The sequence below is a fragment of the Protopterus annectens genome, chromosome 17.part0 (assembly GCF_019279795.1).
Source record: "Protopterus annectens isolate FY-2018-M chromosome 17.part0, PAN1.0, whole genome shotgun sequence".
Lineage (NCBI taxonomy): Eukaryota > Metazoa > Chordata > Ceratodontiformes > Protopteridae > Protopterus > Protopterus annectens.
Genome location: NC_056751.1, coordinates 704,525,167 through 704,552,025, shown reverse-complemented (window position 1 = coordinate 704,552,025; position 26,859 = coordinate 704,525,167). Strand labels below are relative to the sequence as shown.

The window sequence follows — 26,859 nt, the reverse complement described above, 5'->3', positions numbered from 1 at the left end:
ATAGTAACATTCATCATCTTCTATGGTAGACTTCCATTTTGTATTGAGAAATTTAGAAATTGTGCATGAACAATTCAAGTGCTACATGACAAATGTACCGAGGCAATGACAACAAATATTAACGACAGCTCATGTTTAATGAACTCTGAGATGTATCTCACATTAATTTAATTTGCAAACTGCTGGATTTCAGAACCACGTTTATGTTAAATGACAGAAAATACTTATACCAGAATAAGGATACATAGCTAAATAAAACTTCAGTTAAAAACGACAGCATTATGGAGATTCTTATGAGATGTAATGATGTTCAGAATGTCACATATATTAACAATAACTTTTTTTAACAAATTCCCACATGGAAAAAAATAGTTACAGACAAGCATTGCTGAATTATATTTCTATATTTGAATGACAGTTGACTGAAGTATACAGTAAATGTACTGTTTTACCCACTTATTTTATACTGATATTTATATAAGCAGTGAATTTGTTTAGTGGTACTGTCAAAGGAAACAAAGCATTGTTTGCTTCCTAAAATGAGTTTTGATTATACACCATAACATTTTTATCCCTACTGCTCAGTAGGCACTAATCCACTTGCTACGTAGGAATCAGCACATAAATGGTTAAGCAACAGATATGCCCTCATTAATTTTGCGTTAGACAGAGCTGTCATCTACAGGAAATTGATTCTGTAAAATTAATCAACACTGAAAGGAATAAAATAAGGAGATATTGTGTCCTTCCAATTTAACCTCACTGCTTATCAGAAATTGCAATTTCAGCCTGTCTGTATAACTTCTGGGCCTGTTGGAAGGAACTAGGTTCAGCTTGCCTCTATAACTGCTGAGCTTGGTTCACCTGTATAACTTCAGAGCTTATTGGTAGAGTCTTTGTTTAAAATTTTATATCCATAGTGTAACTAATAGTCAAAATACAATCCATCAAAGCAATATTCACGAACACCTGTTTACTGATAAATATACACACTGAACAATTCAGTGAACAAAACAGTGAATTCAGTGAAATATAAAAAAGATAAAGCATCTGTTTTTTAAGAGACAAATCTACCAGCACCCTTATGCAGGAACTGCCCTCTCCAACAGCTCTGATAGATTAATTAACAAGGCCTGCAATTGCTGCATCTAAGAGAAAATAGGTAATCCATGCAGGATACTTTAGTGAAAAAAAGTTTATTTCTTTTTAATAAAAAATGCTTGATGAACGGGGGTCAGACATTGGTGTGTTCTTCTGTAATGTGCTGTATTACTTCCATACCCAGCATTCCCTTCAAACTTTTAAATGGGACAAAGTATATATAGCCAATACCTTCTGGCTACATTTTAGAAAATGCAGTCAGCACTTCGAGATGACTTCATATTTATATGTTTTAATGTTTTTGTATGCATCCTAATATTCTCAACATCTTTATATTTTTGCACTTCTAACTTTTATGACAAACTCATTTAGTAATATTTCGGCTAAGTTAGCAATTCTTTGTGATCCATCTTCTACCTTTTAAGCTCTTCACAGAGGTTCTTATTATTGTCTGGATGGAGTACAGCTCACCATTTTTATTATTTTTTTATTTATTTAACATTTTTTACCAGGAACGTCTGACTGGGACACAGCCCATTTTCAGTGGAGGCCTGGGAAGAACCGCTCCAGATGCATGTCTTTGGAATGTGGGAGGAAACTGGAGCACCATGAGGAAACCCACGTGAACACAGAGAGGACATACAGACTCCATACAGAAGGCAACTTAGCCGAGAAACAAACTGGAGAACTTCTTGCTATGAAGCAACAATGCTAACCACTGTAACACAACAAGATGAGGAGTTCAGAAAGAATTAAGATGCAATTATAACAGGGTAAATAATTCAGTCAACATTTTTTCTCCCCTCTCATGTGGTCCTGACTATCAGTCATCATGGTGCCCCAGTCCTTCACTGGGTCTACGCACCCCTCCTAATCATCCCCAGACTTTCTTCTCTAAGGTTGGTGCTCATGAGAATCCTACTGGTGACCTGGGACCATCCATCATCCTACTGCTGTGGAGAGTTTGTTATGACCTAACCTCATTCACCTCACCCCTGTGGTTACCTGGTACATCTGAAGGTTACTGCTCTATTTTGACCACACTCACAACTACATCCCTGGTCATTACCATGGATTGTATGTAAATTACTCTTCCTCCTCAGACAGGCATGCCCAGCCCTCCCTGCCAGCACCTCAGACATCCAAACCACTAATGAAAACCTGGGTTATTTGGGCCATTAACACCATGGCATCGAAAATAGTACAGTCAGCATTGAGCAACACAGCCCAATGACTACTAGATATGCATCCTCATGATCTAGTGTGGATGTGCCAGGGGGAGTGCCATATGGTGCCAGGGGGAGTACCATATGATGAGTTTCGCAGTCATGAAAACACTAGTCACCATGCAAGACATTAGACCAGAATACAAGAGTCATGTGACCTTGAGCCATAAGCATTCTGGTTGCATACTCAGTGCAGTGCATCTTCACAAGCACATCAAAGTGTCCTATATATAAACTACACGGGCACAGCTTTGAGCCTATACAAGGGTTAATAATAATAATAATATCATAACATAACACCCATTTGTCAACCAGGTAGTCCCCTGGTTAAGTGACTTGTATGCTAATGAGACCTGAGGGGAATCAAACTCTGTAGCACAGGAACTACAGCTCACAATCTTAACCATCTTTGCCAACTGGAAGGGGAAAGGGGATACAGAGGTGGCACAACAAAGTGCCACACAGACTTCTCAACTTCTTTGCTCAAAACTCTGGACAATGCCAAATATAATTGGGGCAAAGGTCCAAATTCATGGACTATTTTTAAATATTACTTTAATTCACTTAAAAAGTTAATTGAACAACAGGTTTTTGCATTAACACATGTTTTCTGAACATTAACAGCTATGAAACTCTAATTTCTGGTGTGATTGACTAACTATAATCCTCAGCGATTTACCAGAAATTCAAAAATTTACTGAGGAGCAGGACAGAGTTATGAGGCCAAATCAGGGGTGTTCTGCAAAATTCTGGAAATATGTACAGTATGGTGCCAGATGCTTTTATTTTACATATGGGAAAGGAATGGGGTGATGTGACAGTCACAAAAGAGGAACAGCAAGTTGGGAATCACATACAAGGACAGAGAAAATGGAACATTGGCATGGGGTGTGGAAAGGAGAGTATGTCTTTTTGTGGAACAGGTACCCTTTTTAGTAGAAGGGTAGAGAAGGATGAAAGCATAGGCATAGAGAACACACAAACATATAACCCAGACAAAGAGTATAAATGGTAAGTGTTGATACAAAAGGGGGATCCACAGTGGAGAGTGATGCATGCAGATAGAAGGTGGATAGGTGGACAACTGGTGGTATAAAGGACTGGACAACAAATAGGGGAGGGTGAGTGATACACTAGGAAGGAAAACAGCATGATGGGGACTATGGTGGGGTAGAGCAGCCTGCCAAGCCATCCTAGAGGAGAACTAACCCAGAAGTCAATCACCTCTGTAGCTGACATCACTTGTGTCCTCCATAGCAAAACAAAATGAACTCTTACTGTAATACAGAAGCTGTTTGTCCCCAGTCTCTTATTCTCACTGGTGGCACCCATTCAGATCACTACATTTCAGCTGGCACTGCTTACTGGAGTCAGTAATGCCAGTGGCATTGTTCACCACACTAGCAAGTGAGTACATCAACCTTATACAGGGGACCTTCATAGATGTCCCCCAACAGGCACCATGTGCCATGTATGAGATAAGTGCAGAAAGATCTTAGTCTCCCATTCACACCATGCAGGACCCTGATATATCCTGCAGAGGCCATGTCCAATCATCAAATTACATCCAGAAGTGAATGTGCTAACTGGGGCATAATGCCACCTGCTGTAGATTCCACATGAAATAGATCAACAGTCAGTGCAGTCGTGGGATTCCCGTTTCTGGGTGCACCATTCACTTGATCAGTAGTACAGGCACAACTCTCAACCTCTTCACTCAGACCTTCTGGACAAAGCTAAAAATAATGGGGGACCAAAGGTCCAACATCAGAGACAATTCAAGTTTTGCATCAACATGCATTTTCTGAATAATAAGGAGTATGAAACTGTAATGACTGGCATTATTGACTGACTGCAGTCCTCGGTGGCTTACCAGAAAATTCAAAATTTTACAAGAGACAGGGCAACATATGAATCAAAATCAGGGACATTCTGAAAAATCAGTGATAGCTGAGAGGTATGAGTATAAGGCAGGGCAACATCTGTACACCCAGTCTCTATAGCCATGCATGCCCTTTATGACTTACATTCCCAAGCATGGCCATGGCAGTCAGCTGGGTTATGAGATATCTATGGTTATTAACACGCTAGAAGGATATAATAACAGAGTTGAAGCACACAACTACTCACCCTTCGGTTAGTGACATTGCACATGCATGATACAGACCAGGCCTTGTAGTGTAGAATAGGGCTGATAGCACATTCCATTATTGGAACAAATCAGAGAACACTGCACTAAGTCACCTTATTAGTGTAATCACCATATTGTGAGCCCATTTGTAGCAAGATAAACACTGTGCTCACAATTCTACAAGAGAGCACACTTCTGCAGAGATTGATAGACTTCAGAAGGCAGAGGATATTAGATCAATCCAACATTCAGGGGAAGCTCAGAACAGACAGGGGTAATGGTAATGCATACCAAATTACAGGAAGATCTTATGGGTGCATGGCTGTCCCACCCTAGAGATTGCTGCATGCTAACACAGCATTGAGTTTGACATAGATATGTCAGCCTGTGTTGGGGCAGAAGTGGCCAACATAGCAAGGTTGCAGGGAATGGACAGGGCATGTTGCAGTGCAGGATGGGGGCTTTATAATTGTAAAGGTCACAGTGAGGGGAACATTAATCCATGTCTCAGTGTTCAATAATGACCAAGTGTTGTCCTTTGTGGGAGACAGCTGTTACATCTAAAGGGAACAGGAAATACAACTAACATACTAGTTAGAGGTGGAGATCCAAGGAGAGAAGGATATACTGCATACCTACGTGGAAGGGGATGGTGAACCTTCAATTCAATGGGTAAATGCTGTGCTGTATGTACTGCTGTAAGGAACAATGTATGTAGACTGCAGGCCCACACATAGCACTGTCTGGTAGAGTATCACAGTAGTTATATCATACCATTGCACAAGGCAGTATCCACCACAGAGATGTCAGGGGGGTGAGGTGGTGGGTGTTAACCCAGTGTGGGTAGTCCTCTATGCAGTCAGTTTTCCATGGGTGTTCCCATAGCTGTATTGAAGCTGTTTGTCAAGGTGTCCAAAGAATGACAGTACACGAACAAATTCACCCCACTGGACAATTATGTTCTGCTGACTGCTGCAGGCCCTGTGCATTCATAGCAGGGAATCCTGTTGGAGGATAAAGGTGTAGCAAATAACTGCTGTGTGGGAACACAACTGAACAATGCTGCAGATGTGTTGTAGGGTCATCAACAAAATTGTACATGCAAAGAAGAGGGCATAGAATACAGATATTCATGTCAAGTGACCAAATACATTTAAATCAAATGATGGTTGGCTAAAAATAAATGATCAAAAGCACTTTCAGTGATTTTTATAATAAGGTTTTCTTGAAGGGGCGCCTGCACCATCTATGGACAGGAGCCCCCTACACAACCCATCTTATATATAACAACTCTAAGGTTTCACAGCAGTTAAGAAAAGTGCAGCTTCAAGGATCACCAAAAGTGTTTTCAACATTTCTTTATGGCTGGGTGTCATTCAGTTTAAACACCTTTGCTTGCTCAACTGTATCCCAGGATAAAGATGCACATAGGTCAAGTACTAAGGCCAAACCACAAAGCATCATCAGCTGACAGAGGTTTAGCAGTTCCTTACACTCTCTGTAAAACTGACACAACATTAATTTTTGATAGTGGATTAGAATTGGTAACTGATCTTGTTGAGACTACCAAGTGTTTGTTTGGGATGTCCCGTGTGAGTTGTGGCAAATGCCAGATATGTAAAACAGCAGCACATCAGCTTGTTGTAGTCACACATGACCATGGGCATTACTATCATCCCAGAATATCAAAGCTGTAAATGCAGAAACTTGCAGCACAGGTTACAATTGGCCTCATGCAGTGGTTGGTTAAGTGTATCTTGGGTCCGCGGTTGTTTTCAATCCATAACACCCTGTTGTTTATTACAGACATGCCTGTTCTTTTGAATTCACCTTCCTGATCATTTTAACCATATACTGACCTATCTGATAGCTTTAAATTATATTTGTATAGTAAAGCAATTAACACCACTTCATTTGCAATGCACATCTCAGATGTCTGATTCTGATCTAGTAAAAAAATAAATAATGGCCACAGTAATGTATTTCCTCTCACTGCAATCAGTTACACACAGTGTAACTATCCCCTGAATGCTCACACACACACACACACACACACACACACACACACACACACACACTCTCACACATATATTAGGTCACCTCATTAGAATTCAGTCACTGTCATCAACAGAGTACCTCTAATCCATTTTAAACAGTTGTTTCCTCAGTACGCAATTACTTTCATCAGTAGGTTACCTCTGTACCCATTACAAAAAGCTGCATTTTTGCTCTGCACACCACTGATATCTAGTTGTTCAAGTAAAAGGAATAACAGACACAAAAATATATTTCAACTTGTGTCATGTAGAAACACACCCACATACACACACACACGCACACACACACACACACACACACACACACACACACACACACACACACACACACACACACACACACACACTCTTACTTTGCCTTGGACAAGCCATGCTATTGGTCATTTTTTTCACACACATCCTATCACCAACCGAATATATGCACTTTTTGAGTATATGTCTGTTGTTTGATCATGAGGAAAAATGAAAGAAATTATGGAAACATGAATGTATAAAACCAATTGCTTCTGAACACATACAGTGTATCCCTCGCCCCAAGTTGTATCGATTCTTGTTTTATAGTGGTCATGTCCTCTGCTTTTATCACAGCCTGAACACAGAGAACATTACAAAATATTATGGACATAATTTTCCACAATTTTATGTGTGTGTAGGCTGGAACTGAAAACTAAATATGGGATGTGAGCATCCGGAAAGAATTTTCAAGAACACATTTTTTTGATTATTTTGGTACATGCCTACAAAGAATAAAGCATCCCCAGGCTAATGTTTAAATCTTCTATTGATGAATAGTTGATCATGCAAGATTCCTCAACAAAATCCTTAAAGTAAAACTAGATATTGTCATATAATGAACTGATGACCTGAAAGAATACCGACACAATATGCAGTTAACAAAAATAAACTATGATAAAAGCATGATACTCTGGTAAAATTTTCAGCAGTCCAAACAGAATGTTCCATTTTTGTTTTCTGTGCTCCACCAGAAGGGAGAAGTAGTGAAAGAAAATGATCCTTCCTGTCTTATTTTAAAAGTATATAGCCTTTCAGTAATGACCAAACATTTAGTTAACACTTCTGATGCACAGTACATTCAACCATTGTTTTTTTTTCCCACCAGCTGATTGTACATTCCAGTTGTTCTCCAAATTAACTCATTCTAAGAGCTTACTTCTTAACTTACAGATTGTTTGCAGGTCAGTCAGTCATTCAATCCTGGAGCACTTCTGTAAGGATAGCACCCCCTCCACCCCTGATTGGTCTCTGTGCAAACCTTCTGCTTTTGAATTACAAAACCAATGTAAAGTCCAACCAGACTGGGCACTGGGAGATCTAAATGAACACTCACTCTCCAATCAAATGCAGTCAAGAACTGCCTAGTACGATTTAATATGAATGACTCTGGTCAGATTGAGCTGCACTGCACCTTTTTCATTTATTTTGTGCTCTGCATGTACTACTACTACAAAAAGAGGGGTTGTCATAATGGTTAAGGTGCTTACCTCACAGACACAAGGTACAGGATTTAATTTTCACTTTTGGTCACTATGTGGTTATTGGCTAGGTATGTAATAACCTGCAGAATAATTGTCTAGTATTTAAAGGTGGGTATTTGAGTAATGGTTAAGGCATTTTCCTCACAAGTTACAAGGTTTGATTCTCACCTTTGGTCACTATCTAATTATTGGCTGGGCATGTAATAATCTGCAAACTGATTGCCTAGTACTTACTTATTAAATAAATTAATTTTCAAAACTTATTGTGCTTACCTCCGTGTGTAGCTAACCAGCCATAAATACAAGTGTTTTTTTTTCCCATAACATTATTTTAATCATAAGTTGCAACTTATGAATAAAATAATTTGACAAAGAGAACAGTAAGTTTGTGGGAGGGTTGCTCAAATCAAGTGATGAGAGGGTAGGACTAGTTTCATGTGTAGAGTTACAGATGCCTGCAAAGTGCAGGAAACCTGGAAGCAATAATGCTATCGGATATGAGTGGGAGAACTTCTGTGATGAGCTCTATGATCTTCTGGATTTCATGTGACTCTTTTACTCTACATCTCAGCAGTGAATAATACAGGTAGCAAGTAAGTGAGGACTGATTTTTCAGCAAGCATTTTGGAAGAAGAGCAAACTATCACATTACTGAGGTTTTTCTATGCAGTAATGGGCACCCTAGAAGCCACAGGCCCCCAAAATGCCCCTATTATAATTTGATGTTGGCCTCATGTTTGTGAGGGATGTACCAGGTTGGTTCTGTGACATGTAATTACAAGCAAACAGTGCTTAGCAGCTCAACGGTATACTCATGCATAACATGTCACATTTCTGACACTAAGGGACATCGAGCCTGCACTAGACACATCCTTTAGAAACAGATATGTATGTATGTTTTTATAGGTTATGTGTATTCCAGGCATGCAGCTGTCTATGTGATGCAGCATGATGGGAGTCTCAAATGCACCCGCTCATATGCAGTTAAATTATCTGTATGCTTTTACAGATACTACTAGAAGAGGATCTGGAAGTACAACTGTGCGCATGCCCAAGGTTAGCACATCTGTAGAGGCTGATGATGATGATGGCACTGTGGTCATGGCACCATTTGTGGAGACAGTAGTACTATCATCAACACTGCAAATGGAAGGAACATCCCCCTCCCCTACAGCTGATGGACTTCAGAAGCCTAGTATTGCCCTCCTGCATCATCTGTGTTTAGTAAAGGATGTCCAACGCATATGCATTCTACACGTGGGTTATTGGCAACATAAACACAGACAGCCTCTTAAGTGTGCTCACATGGCATGGGGGCATAGCATACTGGTGTCTATTGGTACCCTTAATCACCATTATTCCTTGATGTCAGTGTTGCCCTAGGCTTCAACAAGCAAATATGTAGGGCTGTGACTATTAATCAAACTATGTCAGAGCTGGTTAATACAAAACATAGCCTACAGGAATATGCCCACTGCCTCTACAAATACCTACAAATACTGCAGGGAATGACAGCTCACTTGGCAGCCAATAGTGGATCCTTGCAGATCTTTGTAAATGTAGGCGTAACCAAGCTATGGGACAGTTGTATACCACAGCTGGAAATAGCTGTTTTGTATGGAGAGATGGCTTCACCACAACTTCTAACCATGGCCATGACTGATAATGTAGATGACATTCTTCTAGCTCCAACACTGACTCCACTCCTGGGCATAGCAGCTCATGTGGAGATGAACAACACTCATCTGATTTCACCATGGCCTCCAGCCCTGGCCATGAATGATCACGTGAATGTGGACAATGTCCATCTCCATGGTCTACCTGCTATCCCACTTAGGTTAATGGAATTCCACAATGGTGCACTCCAATAGATGCCAACCAAAAAGCCCATACCACTGACCAGACAAGGCATAGTGGCAGCCACTCACCTGCCATGACCACTCAGCAGGGGACACAGCAGCATTCCTGCATTAAGGCCAAATAGCTGTAGCCTCCCCAGACTACACGCTTTCCGATGTGACTGCACAGGGATACATAGAACACATTGCCAGCACTCTTCTCCTGAACATTCCATACCATCACCTGAGGACATGATCCCTCATTACCCACAACCATCCAGTTACGTGGAGACTTACAGCAGACACCACCCATGGTCCTTCCACCTATGCTAACATTGCTGTCCTGTGCCACTGTCCCTCCAGACCTGAGCAGATTGTAAACAGTGTAGTTTCCCCGCCCCTCTGGCTCATGTAGATATAGTATTGTCTGATGCACAGCATGGCCACTCCATTCTCCTTACTGCATAGGCTGGATGTCAAAAGGCACACATAACACCTTTGTTCTGTGTTTGCCTTATCAGGACTCAAAGTAGTGGGCCAGATGCCACCTCTTTACCAGTGCCACAGTATATTAGGCCTGACTCTGCCTCGCACCAGGTTTCCCCTCCCCACTTATAGCACGTGTATGTCAGTCAGTGCTATGGCCTCTCCTTGCATTACTTGTTCTCTTATCATCATATTATGTGGCATTACATGCACCACATATATCTTGCTACACATCTCAGTAGCACACTGTAGTACATGGACAGCTGTATCCAGGCAGTTTAAGTGAGAATTCATCACTCCAAACTCACATTTAGTGATGTTCTCTGTCTATGCTACAGTGGTGCAGTATGGCATATCTGCCTCTGTCCTGGCTGTATATAGGAGTCATCATCCCATTGCAAACCATGTGACTGTTAAAGGAGTGGAAACCCTTCCAAATTATATACTGAATGCCAAGTGAAACAGTTGAAACCTTGATAGGTGATGTCAGTGCTTCCCAGGACCTTAGGGACTGGGCTGTCATAGAATGCCTGCATAGAAGTAGATCTTTTGTTTGCTACCTTTAAGAGCTATCTAGGAACTGTTGTAGGATTCATGAGACTATGGCTTGCCAAATTCCTGGTGTGTCTCCATATGAACACTGAAAGTTTCTTATGGCAAGAATGGTTAATGACATACAAGCCTTCCTGTCCACTGGGATAGGCATTCCATATATCCTCTTAGATCTCATGTGAGGACAGCACCAGTCTTCCAATTCACATATATCTCTGTCAACATGGTGTGGTAAACTATGTTCCATTTGTGGAGTTGATGGCATGTCAACTCCTAACAAACCCTCTCATTAGCGGGAGGACAGTGACACATAACATTATGAACACTGACTTCAAAATTGGCCTTGAACATATGTTGAGAGGGTAGACTAGGTGCCCTTCCAAGCATCATAGGGGAAAGTGATAAATCTGTACACTGACAAATGTTGGTGAACAAAATACAGAGCTTCATGGCTTTCTTTGCAAATTGTATACGTTTCTGACCCACTCTGCCATGTTTGCTTTCATTATTTGCACACATCCTACGATCATTAGTGTGTTGACACTCATTTACATTATGCAGTCACTTGCATGCAGTGCATGTTCTGCTGTTTGCCTTGTGCGATTGCAATATGTGTATTTGAATTTCTCCTTCCCTGCTTGTTGCCACTCACAGTGTTATTTTCCTTAACAAATTGTGCTGCTTATTTCTGAATATTACTAATCTTCTTCTTCTTTCAGCTTTTCCCGGTTAGGGATCGCCACAGCAGATCACCTGTCCGCTCATGATTGGCAGTAGAGTATTTACAGTGTTGAGTTGCCAGCCCGGCACCCAACCTTCCACAGAAGGCACACACATGCACACACTCATACCTAGGACCAATTTAGAGTGTCCAATCCACCTACAGCATGTCTCTGGGATGTGGGAGGAAACCGGAGCACCCGGAGGAAACCCACGCGACCACAGGGAGGACATGCAGACTCCGCACAGAAGACACCCCAGCCGAGGATCAAACCAGAGAACCTCTTGATGTGAGGTGACAACGGTAATGGCTGCATCACCGTGGCCGCCCTTCTGAATATTCCTAATAAGTTCACAAAATATCCCTAAAGTATGTATGTTTCCATGTATGTCTAAATAAATAAACAAATAAAAGAACAATACTTCTGGTGTTTTTAAAGGATTTGCAAATCTAGGTGGGTGATTGTCAGACATCAGTTGCTTCAAGTGAATAAAATATTGGAGAAACTGTCAAATCAATGGTCTGTGTTTTCAAGTTTAACAGTTCAAAGGAAGTAAGACATGAAATCCATTATATAATGTTTTAATTCAACGTAATTTAAAACTGGAAGGACTCTTTAATGTCATCAGATTCCCTTCTCTGTTGCTTAACATTAGAGACATCAAGCAACTATCCTTTCCTTTCCTGTGCCATTTCAGAATGGCTGCATCACTAGGAAGTTTGGGCATTGTAGCCCCTACCCACAGAGTGTAGCTCCTCTCCCTCTCCTGACTCTTGATTGTTTCTGGTCAGCATCCCACAAAACGATTCAGGAAATAACAGCATTAAGCAAAAATAGATAGTTAACCATTTTGGAAAAAAAATAACAATATTATACCTTGAGCCATTTCTGGACCATTAACTTGTGGTAAAAATGCCTGTGTATCTCAATGAAGCTGTGAGGTATACTGTTTAGGACCACCAAAGATGGGCAAGTCATGGCAGAGACCTCAGATTAAAGCTTGTTCACTGGAAAAAGTAATGGCAAGCCCCTCCAGTGTTTTTATCAAGAAAATCCCATGGACAAAGGCAAGCAGAGACTGGAGGATGAGTCCCTCATGTCTGAAGGTGATCAGCATACCACTGGGGAAGATCAGAGGACAAGTAGTGCTGGAGTTTATGACGCAGATGGATTAAAGCTGAAAGGACATCCATCTGCTGAGATGCTCTGAGATAAAAGGAAAGTTTCAAGCTGCAAAGAGCTATACACCATCGGAACTCTGAATGTAAGGACTACGAACTACAGTAAATTTGTAGTAAGGATGATGGCAAGAATAAGTATTGACATTTCGGAGTTAGTGAAGTAAAATGGACAGGAATTCGTCGTTATACTTGAGATAATCATCACCTTTTCTACAGCGGTTAAGAATCTTCCAGAAACATGGTGCAGCCGTCATAGTTAAAAGAGTGTCAAAATCAGTGCTGCATTATAAAACCCCACAAAGGATGGCAAAATGATCTTAATCAGACCACAAGGTAAGCCATTCTACATTACAGATGCACAAGTTGATGCTCCAAATACAGATGCTGATGAGGAGGAAGCTGAGTGGATTAAAGTGCAATTAGAATAACAGGCAGAGTTAGTCTTGATATACAGAATAAATCAGGACATAGACCAGTAGACTTCTACCAACATAAGTCACTGGTCATAGCAAACGCTTTCTTTAAACAACCTGAGAGATAGCTTTACTCATGGCTACCAGCAGGTGGTAGGTATTGAAATCAAATTGGCTATATACTTTGCAGCCACCAATGAAAGAGTCCTATACAGTCAGTAAAAACACGGCCTGGAGCTGACTTTGGCTCAAATCATCAGCTCCTTATTGCAAAGTTTAGGATTAAATTAAAGAAAATAATAAAAACATTTGTGCAAGTGAGGTGCTAGCTCAACAATATTCCTAGTGGATATGTAGTAGAGATGAAGAATACAGTTACGGGATTATACCTGGTGAACAGAATCATAGACAGAAGATTCTGATATTGTCCAGGAGGTGACAACAAAAAATGTCTGAAAAGGCTATGAAGGGAAATGGATGACTGGATTCTTTACATGTGGCAGAGGAGAGAGACAGAGAGAGACAGCAAAAGGCAATGGAGGTAGAAAAATATATCAAACTGACTGCAGAGTTTCAGATAGTAGCAAGGATAGATAAAAAAACACATTTAAATCAGCATTGGGGACACTTCCAAGTATAACTAGACACAAGAAAAGGCAAAGATGGGAGAGACGTAACAGATGATACTAAGAAGAGATGGCAGGAATATACAGAAGAACTCTATAACAAGGATCTTAACATTTATTATTTGTTTATATATTTGTCTTTGTTTACCAGGGAAGTCTGACTGGGTAATACCCATATTCAGTGGAGACCCTTGGAGAAAAATTACATTGCACTATATAAACAACAACATATAATATGACTGAAGCTTGGTAGTATGTTCTCTGCTCTAAAGCAAGAATCACTGAAGTAAGAGTGGAGTTAAATAGGCCCTAGAAAGCTTTCCTAACAAGATTTTAAGAAGTACTGGAATTCCAGCTGAATTGCTTAAAATCCTGTATAATAAAACTGTTACAGTGCTGCTTGGAATTTGTCAGCAAATTTGGAAAACTCACCAGTGGTCAGAAAAGCTCAACTTACATTCCACTTCCAAAAAAAAGTGCTTTGCTAAGGAGTGCTCAAATTACTGAACAAGTGCACTTGTTTCCCATGCTGGTATGATAATGCTCAACATCCTGCAAGCTAGACTCAAGCTGTATGTGGAGTGAGAAATGACAGATGTATGAGCTGTTTTTATTATTTTATTTTTTTTTTGGATACAGGTAAACCCACCGAGAGCACATTCACTGAGTGCTGACCTATCAACAGGGAAATGGTAAAAAGAGTTTTGCCAAATCTTGGAGATAAGCATTTTTGTAGGGGAGTCAAGCAACAGTGGAGAAAAATGAAAACTCAATTGTTGGTGAAACTTGGTTTGCTCTTTTCCAATCGATTCTGCAGCACTTGAGAAAAGTGCTGTCAATGGATTAACAGGATCCCATTTTTTGAAGGATCAGAGGCACCAGAGATCAACTTGCCAACATCTGCTGGGTAACAGAAGACTCAAGACAATATCTGCTTCTGCTTTACTGACTACTATAAAGCCTTTGCATGTGTGAACCATCAAAACTTTGACAAGTGCTTAGAGAAATGGGGCTATGGGGTCCAGTTGTTTGCCTCCCGAAGACTATGTGTGCAAAACAAGAAGAAACAGTTAAACCCACATATGGAAAACCTCACTTATTCAAGATTAGAAATGGAGGGACGGGAAGCTGCATATTGTTCCCTTCTTAGTCAATGAATATGCTGAATCTGTAATGCAAAAATGATAGGTTAAATGAATAAGATTCTGGAATAACAATTGCTGTGAGAAATATTAACCACCTCAGATATGCAGATGGCATCATTCTAATGGCTGAAAGTGAAGAAGAGTAGAAGAACTTGTAGGTAAAGGTCAAAGTGCAAAGTGCAAGAGTTGGTTTATTGCTCAATATTGAAATAGCTAAACTTATGTTAGAAGACTGAACCACTCTGTAGTCAAGGGAAAAAAATCCAGAATGTTCACTGGAAGGCCTGACAGTAAAACTAAAGCTCAAATACTTTGACTAAATAATGCAAAAACAGGTTTCTCCCTTTTAAATTCTCCAAATCATTTGGGTTTCTAATACTATGATGGGAATGGACCCCATTCCTAAGTCAAAGTACGATTAAAGTTCATGAAATTAGTATTATTTCACTATTTGATGTCAGCCAACAGTGCTTTCACAGCACCTGCAATGTGCCCAGTAATGACTCCTTTTGAAATTCATATGTAGTTACATGTGTTGATAGCATATCTAAATATGATTGTAGACTCTTTTTTTATAAGACCCATTCCGCCTACTACTATTGAAACTATCTGGGTGTCTTTCTTCCACATTGCTCTTTTTTCTGCTTGCAAATCCTGATATTTTATGACTTTGTGTCTCTCTGTACACTGGACACTATAGTCACTGGGTATGGTAATTTCAATGATCAATGATACTTTTGTCTTCTTTGCCTGGACCACTATATCTGGTTTTCTAGCATCTATCTTTTGAACTGTTGGTAATGGATGATCCCATGTATAGACTTCATCATTTTGTATGATGCTTTGTGGCTCATATTTCCAGTGTTTTTCAGCAACTTCAGTACTATAATGTTTGCACAATCCCCAGTGCAACAGTCTCGCCACATTATTATGCCTTTCAGTATACAGTCTTTCTGCCATTAGTATGTCGTAACCAGCAATGAGGTGTGCAACTGTTTCCCATTCTGTTTTGCAAAATCTACATTTGTCTGTTTCTCCCACATGTTCAGTAGATTTTGTAAACCAATGTGTACGTAGCCCACTATCTTGGGCCGCCAATATTAACCTTTTATCTCTTGGTTTGAATTTGCCTCTCCTTAACCATTCCTGCATTCATTCCTGATCAACATGAGGTTCTTCCAGAAGTTTTCTATACTTGCAACTAAATTTATGCTTTTTCCACATTTCTTGCCTTCTCATCTAGTCCGTCACCTTATATTCTTTCTTTTGTTTTTTGGCACATTCAGTTGCTGCCTGATTTTTATCCACATGTGATGTGGTTTCTCTTCCTGCTTCATGCCAATATGCTTCTGCTAGATTAAGCAGGGAAGTCATCTTAGATATATTCTTCTCATCTTTCAAAACTTTCACTACATTTGGGTCTTGTCAGATCAGCAGATATGTGTGGAGTCCCATGATTACAGATCTGAACATGTAATCAATTTCAAGGAGGCCCATCCCTCCTTCAGAACGAGGAATATATAATCTTGGTATACACTGATTTTTATAAATCATTTGGTGAGCATGAAACATCCTTCTTGTTTTCCTAGCTAATCTATCCAACACATTTGGGGAAGATCAAATTGTTTTATAGCTTGGATTTTGTTCCTAGATGTAAACGTTGTTTTCAGAATTAATTTAAGTCTTCTAAAGTACTCCTTACTAAGTTTTATTCGCATTTGTTTATGTTTTATTGTTGATCCTTCATCAATTCCCAAATATTTATAAACTCCCTCTTACTAAGTTCTTTTGTATCACATTCTTGTCCCAAACTGATGTTTTCTTGGTGTTGCAGTTTTCTTGCTTTAAAGGTTGCTTGTGCACATTTATCAAGACCAAATTCATCTGAAAACGTTTTGACAACTTGCAATTGACAAAGAGAACATGAGAAGTCTTTAAACTTTGTTTTTTTCTAGGAGCCAAATTATAGCCATAGCCTAAGCTGTTAAGTAGACAGTTTAATGGGTTAAGGGCAAGGCAGAATAACCAAAAATAATCAGGGAAAACCTTGGTAAATGAACAAATGAACTGCAAAGGCCAAGGTACAAGGCAGAATAGCAGCAGTGACAGAGAGTCACCCTGGAATATCCCCCTTTGGATTTATATCCCTGGAATAATAATGTGTCCTTTATCATGGCTTAATTGCAAAGAGGTCTGCCACTGTTTCATGGTTACTGTAATGTAGTCGATCAGTGTAGGGTATATCTTATACAGTTTTAAGCACTCTTTTATCCATGGATGAGGGATATTATCAAATGCTTTTTTGTAGTTAATCCATCCCATACTTAAATTCTTCCCCTTTTTACAGTTCTCCACTATGACTTTATTTAACAGCAAATGATCCTTTGTTCCATATGACTTTCTTTTATTGCCCTTTTGTTCTATTGCCATAACTGAGTTTTCTTCTAAATGACTATAGACTCTGTCGGCATCAGTTCCAGAGTATAGTTTATACATCGTCAGAAGGCAAGTTATTGGTCTATAAATTTTAGGGTAGCTTGCAGGTTCACTCTTAAGTAGGAGCATTGTGTTTACTGTTGTTAGCCAGGTTGGTGTCTGTTTGGGTTGCACATATAAATAGTTCTTACTCATGGCTAAATCTTCATGCAAAGATGTTAATACTTTTAACCAGAAGTTAAGTACTGCATCTGGACCTGGGGTTTTCCAGTTTAAGGCTTTTCTAAACTTTATTTCAATCTCTTTAGCTGTTACTTCATCCTATTTCATATCCTGTACCTGTAAACCTCTTATTCTTTCTGTAACTTTTTCTATCCATTTAGCATCTTTGTTATGTTCCACAGGATCTTCATAAATACTTCTCCAAACCTGTATCTATTTCTTTTTTGTTGGTGGTCTTTCAATTCCTTTTACCTTGTTTCCCACTTCTCTATAGAACTTTTTTGGATCATCAATAAATTGTTTATTTTGTACTTTTCCTTTATATTTATCTGTGTATCGTCTAAGTTTTTTCTCTGTGCTGAGATTTTTAGTTTGTTATTTGCAACAGTGCATGATAGATCCTGGTATGTTCTAATACTGCACATTGCGTTTATCATATCTATCTTTCTTAGTGTTTTTGTTGATCTATTCCCTCTTTTATAGTCTTCTAACAGTGACATTCCTTGTCTTAATTGCTTTATAGTTTTCTCTGTCCGATACTTCCATGATGGTATTCAACTTCTCCCCTTCCTTTCTTTCTCTACCCTGTGTTCTTGTGGTAGAACTTTATCAGTTATTAATTTAGCTGCACAGTAATATATCCTGTTTTCTTCTGTTATATCACATGGATCTCTGTGGACAGTCCTAATTACTGTGTTCATTTGTTTTATCAGACTTCTGACTTTCGGGGTTTTATTAACCTTCTGCAGTCTATTTGTTTCATTGATCTTGATATATCTGTCGATGTCTATTAAATCGAACAATTGTTCTCTTAGCTCATTTTCATCCACCCTGAGGGCACATCCCTTGTTTTCCAATTCCTGCGGGCATTCTATAGAAAGTTCTATAGCATCTTCCTGCAGCACATTCTCTTCAATTTCATCTGTGCCATCTGTTGCTCTGTCATATGGGAACTCACTGGCCTATCACTCCTCAACATTGACTGCATCAGAGTTTCCACAGTTTCCTGTTCCTTCCCTTGCTGTCTAGCTTCAAGTGAATGTTTATACTGGTTTCCTGTGGAGGGCTCCAAATTATCTTCATATGGTGCCTGACTAATTGCTAGGTTTCCCTAGAGAAGATACTGATTCTGGTAAAGACTGAAGACAAAAGAAGAAAAGAACAACAGAGGCTAAAATGGCTGGACAGCATCACCGAAGTAGTGAATATGAATTTATAAAAAGTTAACGATGACATGTTATGAGTTTTTACTTAAATTAATATGGATATCATATGTAGAATGCAGCAGTGTGTTTTATGATCCCTGAATATTGTGAAGCTTAATCAGTTTCTAATTTATTTTCATATGTAGGAATGTTTTAAACACATAACGTCCACCAACTGAAACTCACTTTACTTCCTGGTGTTCATTATCTTGATGACACAAAGTCAGGTCTTTGTTGAATGCCTTTGCTTGCTTTTTATTCTCTATAAGACACAACCACAGTCATAGGTAAGTAGTGTAGTGTACTCTAGTCACCGAATAATTGTGCCGGAAGGTGATATTTACATTTTTAGAAATTAAGACTGCAACTGGAAGGAGGTAGTTAGCAAAAAAAAAAACAAAAAACATAAATAAATAAATAAAATAATTAAGTAAATAAATATTACAGTGGTGAGAACATAAACCTCAACTGTCAAAAATTTCTCATAATGTCTATATGCTTCATTCATGTTTTATGTGTGGTTCTTTCAACATTCAATAACTAATTATATGAGTTTCAGACTTCGTGTCCCGTGGAAATGCACAACAAAGTAAAACCCATTATTCACAGATTCTTACGCTAAGAAGTTGAGAGGTGTAGGCAGGAACAGCACTAGCATACCCATACCCATCACCTATCCTGCGGATTGCAGAATATTCAGATGTTTCCCTATTTTTTTGTCTTGTCATCATAAAATATGTGGTTTTCTGGATAAGCAAAGTGGTTGCTGTTACAAAATAATGGCAGACATTTGAATTTCAAACTTCATTTTCCTCAAAGAAGACACACTAACTAAAATGTAGTATTTTAGCAGCTTTCTAAATTTATAAGTGTAACATGTAAATTATGTCACTGATGCTAGGCATTTGTAGAAGCTATGTTTATGGTAGTATTCAGATTTTTGCACTAAAGGTTTGAGAGGTTTGGGCAAGAATGGAACCATCACAACTTTCTGGAATGTGAATGACCTCATGTTTGCTTCATAGGTTTTGTCTGTTCCTAATAGAAATAGTGATTATGTGGCTAATCGGTGAGGATTGTAGTCATTAGATAATGACAGACATTTAAGGTCCAGAATTCATATCCTTATTCTTTCGGATAAGACATTAAACTGAAGCCCTATCTGCTTAAGTTAGTGGCAGCTCAGGTAGATGTAAAATATTGCACTGCACCTATTGAAAGGAATTTTTTGTATTATTGTTATTATTATTATTATTAAACACTTATTTACACAATAATAATTATATACATATTTACAATATTTACAGTTATGTGCATTTTATACAAATACCACTTAAATTCATTTTGATGGTCATTTCCCCCACCCGTTTTCAATAAATAAAAATATATTTTCTTCAGAATGTCTGCCAGTACCCATTTTCCATTAAACTTAATTTCATTCACTCTTTCCGTCTATAATATCCAGGAAACAAAATATAATTCTATTGATTTTCTTCAGTTCTTCTTGTTTTTAACATTATAAAAAACATATTCAATCATATCCATATTGATTTGCTCCGTTTTTTAAAACCTTTCAACATTTTACATTTACATATTTCTTCCCATATTTTTTTAACTGTTAAACAATTCAAAAACACATGATCTGTAGTTTCAAATTCTCCACAACTAGTACACATTCTATCTTGTTTTCTCTTATACAGCATGTTTGCCTTGACAGGTAATTTCTTATAGACAGTCTCCATAAAAAATCTTTACATTCATGAATATTCTTGTACAATTTATATCTTATTAATATTGCTTTCATTTTTCTTATTTCTAAATGTGTCCAGGGATCAATAAAGTAATATTGTCTCATAATATTTATACACTATTCCTTTCTGTTTTTTCACTAATATTCACTTTTAATTTCCATGATAAAATTTTAGTCTGATATTCTTTATCTCTTCATTCGTAACTCCCTTCAGTCTTTTTCCTATTTCCATTTTTCCCCCAACACATTGATATTTATAGTATAGGATAAATTCTTTCAGATCCTCACATTCTTTTTTATGGCCTATTAAAGCTCTGTATAGATTTAAAGATGCTGGATGCACAGTAGGGTTTGGGCCTAATCTTCCATCTTCTTCTTTCATATACAAAATTCCCCTTTTGACTGGATTCAGTCTTGACCCCCATATGAATGCAAATATAACAGACATTCTTACTCATATTTTATTGGTATCATATAGCTATTGGCTACATATGCTGTTTTGCCTATTAAGTATTAAGGTGCAAGCCAAAACCAGTGGTCTGTGTCTGACCAAGTTTGCAGATGACTGCAAGCTGGGCACTGTCCAAAATTCCCCTAGTGATGTGAACATCCTCCAAGAGGGCATTACCCAAACTAATGACTAGTGTCAGAAGCATCGCCTCAAACTGAATGCCAAGAAATGCATCATTATTCCCTTTGCGGAAAATGGTGTCTCCAATAATTATCACATTAATAACAGCGTACCAATCACACAATCAGTCACAAGGGACTTGGGCACCCAGGTTGATAGCAACCTGACTTTTGGCCACCACATTGCCTTCATTGTACAGAAGGCTTTCTACATGGCCCACCACATAAGTAAGGGCATTTCATCCAGGAACAAGGAGGTCATAACATCCCTCTACTCCTCCCTTATTAGACCCATTATCGAGTACAATGCCCCCTTCAGCATGTACCTTGCCAAGCACATGCAGCAGCTGGAGAGACCACAGAGGTTGCTGACCAGGAAAATCCAGGGTCTCAAACACCTATCCTATACAGATAGGCTATAATCTCTGTCCATATACTCAGTCTTATACAGACTGCTCAGAGGTGACTTGTGTCTGGCATGCAAGGCCGTCTCAGACTCAGCCTTGACGGAGTTGCTGCATATCTGTAAGTCAAACTCCACTCACACAACCAGCATGCAAGGCCTCGACCTAGTCTGTGACATGAATAGAACTTGTTGGCAGGATAGATTTATGTCACAGCGACTTCCCCATCTGTGGAATAGACTCTCTCTCCATGTCAAACAGAGTACTTCACTAGCCCTGTTTAAGAGGAACCTGGACGACTGTATGGGAAACAGAAAATATACCCCTGGGATCCCAACTGTCTCTTTGCTGGACATGGAAAACAGGTGTTGACTTTGTGGGAGCATGGGTGAAATTCTTGGCTAAGCTTATAAGGGCCTCTGGGGCAATAGCCTAGTATCATCCTATGAACCTATGAAACTCCGAAGATGGAATTTATCAAATGCACTTTCATTCTATATGCCAATCCATATGTTTTTCAAAATTACATATGCCTTTTATTTCTTGTACTAATTTTCTCATTGTTTTTTCTTATAGTCACTTAATTCAGACATGATTCCTAGTATATCTATAGATTCTTCATTAAATTTTATGTCTGCTAGATTTCATTTGTAGCCAAAACCTTGCTTTTTTATTGTTTCTACATAAGCCAATCTTCTTTAACAATTTATTTAATCTTTTATTTATTTCTTCCATCCATATTTTGTTTCTGATTATTAACACAATACCATCTGCATATGTGTGCATTATAGTATTTCATTCACTATAATATATCCTGCAGTGTATATTATTTTATTAATCTTAGTCACTATTGTATTCATAACTAGAGAAAAAATAATGCTACTAGCAGGGCATCCCTGTCTTGTTCCACATTCTTTTTTATTCCTTCACTTATCCATCCCTTTATATTTGGTTAATATTATTCCTTTCATACATTGACTTGATTATTTGCATTGTTTTCCTACCTATAAGACTGCGGTGGTGGTGCTGCGGTAGCGTTGTCGCCTCACAGTAAGATGTTGTCCTGTTCGATTCTCAGCTAGAGTGTCTTCTGTGTGGAGACATGCATGAATGGGCGTACCTTCGTTGAAGGTTGTGAGTCAGAGCTGGCAACTCGGCATGTAAAAATCTACTGCCAATCATTAGCGGACCGGAGTTCCGCTGTGGCGACCCCTAACCGGGAAAAGCCGAAAGACACAACAACAACATTATATGCCGCTAGAATTTCCCATAAAAATTTGTATTGTATTTTGTCACGTGCCTTACTCAAGTGTCCTATCATAATTTTTGCCTCTACTTTTTTATTTATAATATTATCTATTACCTCTTTAATAACCATACTAAGTCTTGACTTCCTTTTCCCTTCATACCGAATACTGTTTGATCAAGATTTTATTTGTTAATCTTTTAGTTATTATTCTCATAAATATTGTGAAATCTGTATTATTTAATACTATTGGTTTCCAGTTCTTTATATTATCTTTTTCTCCTTTTTTCCATATAAATACTATAATACCTGTACATATTTTTGTCTATTATTCCTAATTTTAACTGTGCATCTAATACTTCTACAAATATAACTTTCTGCAAATTTTCCATACCTTTATACATATGATATTCAGTAGCATCTATCCTTGTAGCTGTATTCATATTGATCTCATTTAATATTTAATTTAGCTCTTTCTTACATATATTTTGTTCAAAACTTTCATTATACTTTTGATTTAATTTGTTAACTTCGTAATTCTGAGTTCTTTTTATTTCTTTCTTTACAAAAGACTGTGCTATGTATTCTTTAATTACTTCACATATCCTGCTTGCGTTATAACTTTGTTTCCTTCTTTATTTTTCAATTCCCTTATTACCTTTTTTTAGTTTTTTCACTAATTTATTTAAATAAGGTGCTAATTCTACTTTTTTCTTTGTAAACAATTTATTTGTTTATATAATACATTATTAATCTTTTTTATTTATTTTATATAGTTCTTTTTCTTTTTCATAAAAAGTCTTCTTATCCTGAAATATTTTTCTAAACGTATCTTGACTTAATGTTTTGTATTTCATTTTTTTATTTTTTCCTCTTAATGTCTAAGCCTTCCAAAAAGCATTTTTTGTACTTTTCTTTAAAACTTATCTACCAACTTGTCCAGTTGTCATAAAATCTTGACTATGTGATATTTCCATCATTTCTTTCTTTCTTTCTTTCTTTTCATTTAATTTAAGTCTCTTTCTTCAACCTTTTGATTCCTTTACCTATTTTATATATTATTCTTTCTCATGTGCTTTTATCCATATAGCTACATGATCTGAAAATCCTGTTATTTTTATTCCTTTCTGTATAATTCTTAGACTATCTGATATAAGAAAATAATCAATTTCAGTCCTAATCTCACTTCTTTTATATGTCCAATGTTTATTGTCCGATATATATATAACTTACCACTTTTCATTAATTCATTTACTATTTTGATATCAATACTATTTTTTATTTATTCTTACATTGCAATTAGAGTCTCCTACTAATATTATAGCCATGTTTACACAGACAAAATTAAGAATTTTTTTAAACATTATTTCTCTGTCTCTTAGTAACATATGCATATATAGCTATAATCCTATATACATTTACATTTCATCCTATATCTAGTATTGTTATTCATCCCAGTTCAACTATAGTGACATCTAATATTTTAATATTGCCTTGACATAAAATACATATCCCAGAACATATGTCTTTGCCCATTTTCCAAACAATCGGTCCAGCCCTTAATTTTTCTGTTTGTGACCTTTCTTCTTCTGTCAATGATCTTACATCTACTAATAATATGTGCATCTAATAAAGCACACCATTCCAAGATTCCTATTCTTCTCATCATACTTTTCATACTATTAACATTCAAAGCAAGAATTCTCAACTTTTAGCTGAAGTAGTTATAGCATCTTTCTCACCCTTTGCCTTTTTTCTTTCTTTTGCTATTCCTCTTTTGAATTTTCTTTTCCTTTCTTTTGCTCTTGTTCCTACGGGGGGGTTCTTTCCTCTTACTACCTGCCAATTCACATATTCTTCTTCACTTGTATCAAATGCCTCATCTTCCTTTTCTTTATCCCCTTCTTTTGTATGCATTGCAATGTCTTTGTTCTTCTGTATGTCATTTTGTTTTTCTTGTTTTCTGTTTTCTTTGTCTATATCCAGGTCTAAGCTTTATGTATCTTCTTTTTCTGTAAGTTGCACATCTTCCTCACACACTAACCATGTATATCCAGTATTTCCACATTTCCTACATTTCAAATCCCATTTCTTTGCCTCACGTCCTGCTTAACCACACATGAAACATTTTCCTTTATCACATTCACTTATCAGATGGTTATCTTTCCCAGAAAAAAAAATAGCAGGTTTTGGGCTGTCCTCTATATTTCACAAAGCCTCTATTTCCATGTACATTTATTATACTAGGAATGTGTATCATATTATCATTTACCGTTTTAATATAACTCCACGTTCCCATCCCCCAGTCCACAAGCCTCTTTCATCATAGATGTTGGTTGTGTCCAAAACATCTTTACACAAAGTCAGTAACTGTTCTCTTAAGTCTTTTGTTTTAATTTCAGTTCTAAATTTAATCATTATTCTCTTTTTTGTTTCTCTATAAAAAATGTTATCGCATATTCTAACCATGGATTACTGTTCTTTTTTTGTTCATATCTCTCTAAGAAGTTTTCCACGGCTTGCTCAGTCTCAAGAAATATATCACAAATGTCTCTTTATTAATAAGAATGAGTGCTCTTACCTCTGTGGGTTAAACAGCCAGTGGTGCAATCACTGAGTCTCAAACTTCATACCTTTCCAGTCCTTTTCCTTTTTTACTGTTTATTCTTATAACATATTTCTTCTTTATCTCCTTCACCTCCTCGACCTTCTTTTCTTCTTCCTTTACTTTCTGTATATGAGATTTTCTTTTTGTTGTTTCTTTTACCATTTCTTCCTCTTGGATATTTTGCATTAAGTCTCCCCAGGACACTGCTACCTCACTTTCTGGTTCACTTTGATTAATAATTTCTTTAAGGTAAACATCCTGCAACCCTCCAGATTGGAAGGTTGTAAAAATGCTTTCCTGCTGAATTTCATCTTCCCTGAGCAACCTTTTTTGAAACAGAATCTCTGAATCTGTATCTGAATCTGTAGCTTCTCTGACCACACTGCTTATTTTTTCATTCTCCTCTGGTACTAATGACTTTTCCGCTTCTTCCATTTTTTTCTGCTGACTTTCATGTAAAGGCTCAGCCATCTCCACACTTATTTTTTTAATTTCACTTAAATTACGATCACTCACACTCACCATGTTGTTCCCTGTTTCTCCAGGCCACCTACGTACCTGGAATGGAAACAAGAAGACAGGCATGCTACACTTAAATACATCTCCCTATGCTGAAGAGTAGGGGAAGATCCCTAATGCCCTGGCTAAATTCCTCCTGACAGTATAAATACCACCTCAGGTCTCCCTTGAAGACCCATGAGATCTTTTGCATCCACCTGCATTACCACCAATGCAAGCAGCTGGGGACTCGGTTTCAACATTTCATATGAAGGACAACACACTCAGGACTGCAGCATCCCCTTATGCTGTAATGCAAATTATAAGAAAGAAAGGAGCATCAGTTGTTAGTGTGCCCGTGCCCTGGCCCAGCAATCAAGGAGCCTCAATCCTCATCACTAACACCAGAGAGGGAGTCTCATATAGGGGAAAGGATAACAAATACACACAGTAAAGTGCAGTTTCCCTTAAGAGCACACAGAGATCACAGTCAGTCTGAGACTGGTTGCTCCCTTGCTCTCCAGGTCCCCAATAAGACTCCCCACTAGCACAGCTATAGGGTCCAGATCTCAGCCTAGCTGGCAAGCTAACCTTCAGTACCCTCTCTGTCCAACCAGTGCTTCATGTTCCTGCCCGAGTAGCTGACACACACACACACACACACACACACACACACACACACACACACACTTTGCGATAAGTATTTATACAACTTCACAGACACTCCTGGAAAAGGCGGACACAGATTCTCCAGCTGTGCCCTATACCCAGACTATATGGTAGTAATTCCTGCCATCACCAACTAATAATTATCAGCTACCCAAAGGCCCTTAAAAGGGTGTCCAATTATTACTGTGCAATATTATTATCCAATAGTAGTGTAACT

General features: G+C 38.1%; 1 protein-coding gene across 1 annotated transcript in view; it reads left to right on the top strand.

Annotated features, from left to right (window-relative positions):
* Nucleotides 1-26,859, top strand: part of LOC122791242 (nuclear receptor subfamily 1 group I member 3-like) — a 421,797-nt gene that overhangs the window by 341,199 nt on the left and 53,739 nt on the right. The window lies entirely within an intron of this gene.